Genomic DNA, 7,586 nt, shown 5'->3' with positions numbered 1-7,586 from the left:
AGCGCTTAACCGCTAAGCCATCTCTCCAGCCCATAGCTATTTTTTAATTAGTGTCACTTGCAAGTAGTTGTCTACATTTTCAAATTTTCTTGTTCCTTTTTTTCCCTTAGCTTTGGTAGGTAATTAATGCACAGAATCTTTTTTTTTTTATTTAATTTATTAGTTTTCTTTTCAGTAAATACAGGCAGTTTGGTACCATTATTTAGGCTTATCTGTGATCTACCCCCTCCTATTAGACCCTCCTTGTTAATGAAAATGGGTCATGCATTGTGGAGTTAGCCCCCAGTTATTGGTATGATAAACGTCTCTGCAAATCATGACCCAACATGTGACTCTGACATTCGTTCCGCCCCCTCTTCCACAAAATTTCCCTGAGCCATGTTGGGTTCATTTTTGGTCTGCTTCAGTGCTGAGGTGTTGGGGGCCTCTGAGGCTCTGGCTCTCTGATTTGGTAGGAGTTGATTTTTCTCTGTGTTGATATCCTTCCCCTTTGTGCTGGTATCCGGTTCACAGGAAAAGTTGCCCTTGCTTATTTCGCCAGTTGTCCTTAGTTTCAGTTGGGCCCCTTTTGAGGTATGTTGGGGCAGCTCTCTTCTTAGGATCTGCATCTATCTGGAAAAGAGAAGCAGATTCTCCAACGGAGAGTAAGTTAGCATCCAGAAAATTGAGATAACACTTACTTTTTTGATAGACAGTATGGTAGGTTTAGGCCCTCTTATACCCCGTGATTGATGGTAGCTTGATATTGTAGAATGGGCTTGTGTTTGGGTATGGTTCTGACTTGTTTCCCAGCTCCAGCTATGGGTCTAGTACCACTGAGTGGACCAGTTAGCCAAATCAAGAGCAATTGATTCCTCACCATTGCTGTGTACCACTATTGCACTTGTGTGGGCATCACATCCGGTTATTTGTTGCTAATTAGGTTCAACAATGTGTTGCTTGGACAGATCTTGGTTATTTCCCCCAGTCGCCTATGTAGCGCCTTCTGGCACTAGACATGCTGACTGTCTGGGGACTGACTCTCTCCTGGCTTCCAGCCATGTCATTCCATTTTACGTGTCAGCTAATGCACAGAATCTTAACTCATCAGGTGCTAAAATAAGTGACCAATAAGTAGTCAGCTCTATATGGACTCAGAGAACATCTCAGAAGATGAGCCAGAGACAATGTCAGAGCTGGAGGGTGGGAACTAGTGCTTTGGAACATTATAATGTGGACTAGAGAAGGCCACTGCACTCATGAAATTACGGAAATTGTGGTTACCTGTCCATGACTGGCATGTGAGCGGGCAGTTAACATTCTGTTCCAGATAGGGGAGGTGCTTGAGGCACTCATCCCCTCCCTCAAAAGCTGATAAGTGTAATGAATGCTAATGGAGGGACAGTCATTTTCTTCATGGTGTAGCTACTGTGGCTAATAAATGTTACAGTGGAGCTAAGGGAAGCAATGGAGGATAGTAAAGCACATATGATCAAAATGTAATACATATTTATGAAAACTAATGCAAAAGGTTCTATTAGCTGTTTTAGGTCCTTTGATTATTCAATGTAGATTCCAGTATAGGGTCAAGAATTAACTTGATAATTTGTACCAAACCTTAAGCTATTCATAATATCGTACTGAAATTAATCATCAGCTTGGTAATGATTAATATCTTAGAAATAATCCATTTTCCAGTATGTAAGCATGGTGCCTTCCTATCTGCATAGGCCTATTAATTTCTATGAGCAATGGTCTGAAATTTTTTGTGTGCAAGTCAAGAACACTTTCTGTTAAAATTATTTCTACAATTTTATGAATTTTCATGCTAGCTTACATAAAAGTTTTAGAAAGTTTATTTTGTTATTGTTTATAGATAAGATTTTTGTATATTCACTATTTTGTAGTATCTTGCTGAAAGTTTTAATCCTACAGTAAATTTTGTTTTATCCGCATAATCTTATCAACTGAAAATAACAAGCTTTTGCTTTTCCTCCTTAACTTTACCCCTATGCCATACATTTTGATGTGGACATGAAATACTGTGTAATGTTTAGTAGGAGTGCTAAAAGTTGACATTCTCCTGTTTCTCTAAGTCTTATTAATAAGTTGTTCAATACATCAATGGTAAGAATGAGGATGTTAGCATTAGATATTCATGATCAAATTGAATATGCCCCTTCCTTTTTTAATTTCTCAAGATTTTTTATGAATAATTTTGAATTTTGATACAATTGTGATACAGTACAATTTTACATATCTGTTGAGTCTACAATTTAGCTATATTCTCACCCCCTAGTACTTTAATAATAATTCTTATGCTTTTGTACCTAGAAAACAATATATTTTTAATATTCTTTTAACGTAGTCTTTGAGTAACATAAGGAAAAATTCATCACACTGCTCAGACTGGTTCACAATACACACTTAGTTAATTGTTATTTGTGATTTTTTTTTTATGTTTAATAATGTCAGACTCAGATTATCCACAGCTGAGGCCACAGATGGACCATATTATCTGGATTTTAATGAATGCTAACTATTTGCTTAACTCAAATTGTTGAGATTCTGTATTCTTGTCTATAAGATGAGAGACATTCAACATCAGAGTAACTGAGAATACTAACTTCATTATATACAACATTATATTATAAATATCAGTGCAATTTCTCTATGTCCTACAGGATTCTATAGTTCATAGGGTATAGGTTCTAAAATGACACTTAATTACCCATGTGTCCTAGTATTTCCACATTTTATAATCTCTTTTCTTTGTTTCTTTATTCACTAATATTAGTTGACAAATTACAGTAGTATATAATTATGGATTTCAATGTGTTTTGATCTATATATACATTTTAAAAAGGTTAAGTGAGGTTGATGAACATATCTTTAACCATATGAATTTATCATTTTATATGGTAAGAACATTAAAATATTCAATTAACACTTTAAAATACACCTTATTTTATTCATTTATTTATTCGTTTGCCAGAAAAAGAGGGAGAGAGAGAGAGAAAGGCAGAGTGAGAGAGAGAGAATGGGCATGCCAGGGACTGCAGCCACTATAGACGAATCCCAGATGCTTGTGTGCTTCCTTTTGCATCTGGCTTATGTGGGTCCTGAGGAACTGAACCTGGGTCCTTTGGCTTTGCAGGCAAATGCCTTAATTGCTATTCCATCCCTCCAGCCCCAATACATATTATTTCTAATTAATAACACTACAGTAGGAAATTCAAACTTGTTCTTGCAGTTTGAAAGTATATGCCCTTTGCTACATACTGAGTGTGGCAAGATTTGTGACTTGCTACTATAAAACAGAATATATCAAATGTAACAGGTGCCAATTAAATGGTTAGGTTTTATAAAATCATGGTTTCTTTCTTGTCAAAAAAATTTCTGCCCTTGGTGTTTTAGATAAAGTGTTACATTGTGAAAGTCATCTGTATAGAACAACCTCCAGTCGTATAGCCTGCTAGGTACTAAACAGGTCCCATCACCATGAAAGTATTGAGAAAAGAGCAGAAACATAAAATTGTCTATAGTCCTGAAATGAAACCCTGAAGCAGAAAATAAAGGATAACCAAGTAGAGATTCTCAACTCCACACAAACCGATGCAATGCATGACATTTAGAATACATATATCTGTGCAAATATTAGATAGATTTTATATATATATATATATATATATATATGATCTATCATATATTTGATATATACATATATATGTATATGATATATACATATATATATACATATCATATATATATATATGATAGGTAACAGATACTTAAACAAAAATACTCAATATATTTGTGCACTGCCTAATTTTTGAACAAAGGTTGATTCTCAATATTCAATGAACAAATTAATCAAATAGATAGCCACTTGCTCTCAATGTCTTATCTGCAAGAATCATTTGAAAACCATGTGAAAAGTACTATTATCAAGTGAAGAGACTTACAAATGTCCCATGATTTAAACCTTTCCAAATTAGCATGCAGATCAATTATTTCAGATTAGTCATTTTAAAATGGCTTCTTTAGGGAATCATGTCATACACCAAAGGATAGGATATGACATGTCATGTGACTCTCAGCAGACAGAAGAGGATCCATACCTCACTGAGATTGGCATTTTATGGTGTGATCAGGTAAAGTTTGGGAAGCTTGCATGCCAGTGCTATGTGTCACTAATTTAAGTGAACTTCTGAGAAAGCTGGAAAAAGCATCAGGGAATTATGAGCCAGGGAAGGTCAGACATTTGTCATTTCCTGTATCTTGAGCCATAACATGCAAAAACTCAAGAATCTAAATTAGACTTGTTATTGGATATGGGTAATTAGCATTCAGTGACAGGGCCAGTGAGGTGAGGAATTGTGACAGTGAATATCAGCCTCATGGGGAATATCTTAACAGACTTTCATGGAATGAACATTTAAAATATGATTTTCTTTGGATTCTTGTGAAATAAAACTATTGTCCAATTATCCTTATCAATATCCTTCCTTAAGATCCAATTGTGACAAACATTTACACACCCCATTAATATGCACAAGTTTATGAAGCAGAAATTATATATACATTTTTTAAAAATTTTATTTGCAAGCACAGAGACTGAAAGAGATCGAGAAGAGAGATAGACAGAGAGAGAATGGGCACGCCAGGGCCTCCAGCCTCTGCAAAGAAACTCCAGACGCATGCGCCCCCTTGTGCATCTGGCTAATGTGGGTCCTGGGGAGTTGAGCCTCAAACCAGGGTCCTTCGGCTTCAGGACAAGCACTTAACCACTAAGCCATCTCTCCAGCCCGATATTTACATTTTTTAAATAAGAAAATTGAATGAAAAACGAATTTAGTGACTTTCTGAATGCTGCAGAATATGTACAAAGTCTAGATAGGATATGAATCACTCATTTAGGCACAGATTTTCTGTTTGTTTCCTTCAGAAACTTAAAAATTGGATATTATATTTTCAACAGAACTACAATAGATATCTTCACATGTTTTGGCTACACTGAGCTTTTGCTATGGTTAAAGTTTGAGATGTCTCTCCCAAAATGCAAGTATTGATGGTTTAGTCCCAAGGGCACAGGTGTTCTTATGAGGGGATTGAAGGTGATAGGATAGTGAAAGCTTGAACCTTAACTATCCTTTAATCTACTGATTTATTCATAGATTAATTGGGTATTTGAAGTTGGTGGAACCCGTAGAGCTTGGAAGAAGTATGTCACTGGGCATGCCCTTGAGAAGTATACTCTTCATCTAACGCTTCCTTGTTTCTCTCTCTGGCTCCAAGTCACAATTTCTTGAGCAGCTCAACTCTACCATGTGCTATCCACCATTATGTTCTGCTTTCTACTGGACCTTAAAGCAAATGCTGTAGCTGACAATGAAATTAAATACATGAAACCATCCTCCTCACCCAAGGAAGCATCCTCTGCTAACAAGCCAGTGCAATTCTGCCATCACGTTGCCTTTGAACATGGTGCCCACCAAAGCAGACAGTGTCCCAGGCACCTACCGAAAAGTGGTGGCTTCTGGAATCCTCTGAAAGGTGCTGGATTCCTCCACTACTGTCCTTAATTCTCTGCCAGTTTGGTCCAGGAAAGCTGAAAATGAGTATGCAGGAGGAAATCCAGTTTGTGTATGTCCAACCCCTAAGTGGCAAAAGGGATTCGGAGAATTCTTCAGGCCTAAAAGTTTAAGTTCCCTAATGATTCTGGAAAAGGAAACCAGATTCCTGAAGAACCAGGATGCAATGGCTTAGGAAAAAAGAAAAGCATGTCCTTGGCAGCCTGCTCACATAGATGATGAAAAAGAATAGAACTTTCTCCCTCATTTTTGATTAATGTCTCCAGTTTACTCTTTTATTTTAGGATGTAAATTTGGGTATATGTGTTCAATTGGCTTGTTGAATGGTGAGTTTTTAAATGAGGCTCAAATGTAGTATTCAAATGCAAGTAGTTATGAAAAGGAAGAATTTTTAAAATTATGGTAACATACTAAAGTTAAATGAATATGATATAACATGTTGTTTAATACCTGTTATGGTTATTCCTGATTAAAATTATTCCACGATATTGTAACTATTATGTTGTCTTTGTGACAAGCTTATCTCTTTTTGCAATGATGCCATTTTTAGGAGCACTTGATTATTGGAATGATACTGTGTTGTTATTTTTTGCTTGCTTTAAAAAAGTTAGTCTTTTGAACATTAAAAAAATCCAGAATTAAAAAAAAATGTCCAAGATAATTTTACTGAGTCAAAACCAGGGCTGTTTCTTTGTCAGAGCTGAGTTATCTACTGCTTCAAACTTATGGGTGGGACACTAATACATGCTCAAAATTGTATTAATATTGTATTCAACCCAAATGAATGAACCTGTTTTAATTTCTGAAGTTTATCTTCAAGGGAGCAATTTTAAATGCTAGTGATCAAAATAAGCCACCTAGATTTACAGTTATACATTTTAAAATACTTTGATCTATTCTGAATAAATTTTTCTATGAATCTATAAAGTTCAGGCCAAGTTTCTGATTTAGTTTTTTATTTATTTGATAAGATGGACAAGTTTTCTAGTATCATTATTGAAAACAAACAAACAAACTATTCCTCCAGTATTGACCTTGTTTTGTGCCTTGTGAAAACTTAAGAAAACAATGCAATTTTTGGATTCATCTTTGGGCTCCCTACTGTGCTTTTCTGTTCTGTGTGTCCATATTTCCGGCATCTTGATCACTATGGGCACATAGGACACAAAAACATGGAGAAGTGGATTCTCATTACCTGATTCTTTTTTCTTCTTTTTTTTTTTTTTTTTAGCTACTAGTGAAATATGTCATGCTCATATAGATTTTGAAAATATTGTCTACCTCAAATGACATTTGCTGATATCTATTTATTTGGTAAAACTTATATTAAAATGATAGCTCATTTCAAAGATGAATGGTTTTATCTATACTGTACTTCCCAATTTATAAACAAAGTCTGTCTTTCAAAGAGTTTAAGTCTTTACTTGATAAATATTTTATAATTATCCTCCTGTAGATTTTCTTAAACATGGTTTATGATATTTAAAGGCAAAATTCATTCTAAAAACAACAATGAATTCTGTAGTGTCCCGACCCGCGGGACCTCGTTATTCGTGGGGGCGAGGGGGACCCTAACCTGAAATAAGATGGGCGAGAGAGAGGAAGAGACTCAAGCAAATGTACACTTGTCAAGAGTCCCATTTTATTGAGCCACAGCGGTCTTTTTAAGGGTTAGGGTTAGGGTCTTGGGTGGGGGGGGGGGCTGGAGGAGGCAGGTGGTGGAAAGTTACAGAATCTTCTTGGCCTTTGGCCTAGGACAGTTTGCAGTTATTCCAAGAATTCACGGTATAGTTCTCATATCTCTGCAGTCACCAGGCAGGATGTTAATTAGTTAGGTGTGGCGGGGTGGGGGGATGGAATCAGTTAGGTATGGCAGGGTGGGGGGATGAGGAAAGGTCAGAAGTTGCTCAGGGCAGAAGTTATCTCAGGGCAGAGGTTATCTCAGGGCAAAGATCTGTTCAGGGCTCATCTCCTCGTCTCCAACACTATAGAACTTGTGAACTTGTCTTTCTT

General features: G+C 36.3%; 1 pseudogene; it reads left to right on the top strand.

Moving 5' to 3' along the window:
* Nucleotides 1-5,463: 5,463 nt before the first annotated feature.
* Nucleotides 5,464-5,805, top strand: LOC101594972 (annotated as a pseudogene).
* Nucleotides 5,806-7,586: the final 1,781 nt, after the last annotated feature.

The sequence above is a fragment of the Jaculus jaculus genome, chromosome 9 (assembly GCF_020740685.1).
Source record: "Jaculus jaculus isolate mJacJac1 chromosome 9, mJacJac1.mat.Y.cur, whole genome shotgun sequence".
NCBI lineage: Eukaryota > Metazoa > Chordata > Mammalia > Rodentia > Dipodidae > Jaculus > Jaculus jaculus.
Note: the sequence above shows the minus strand (reverse complement) of the source record. Positions and strands in the feature narration are given on the sequence as shown.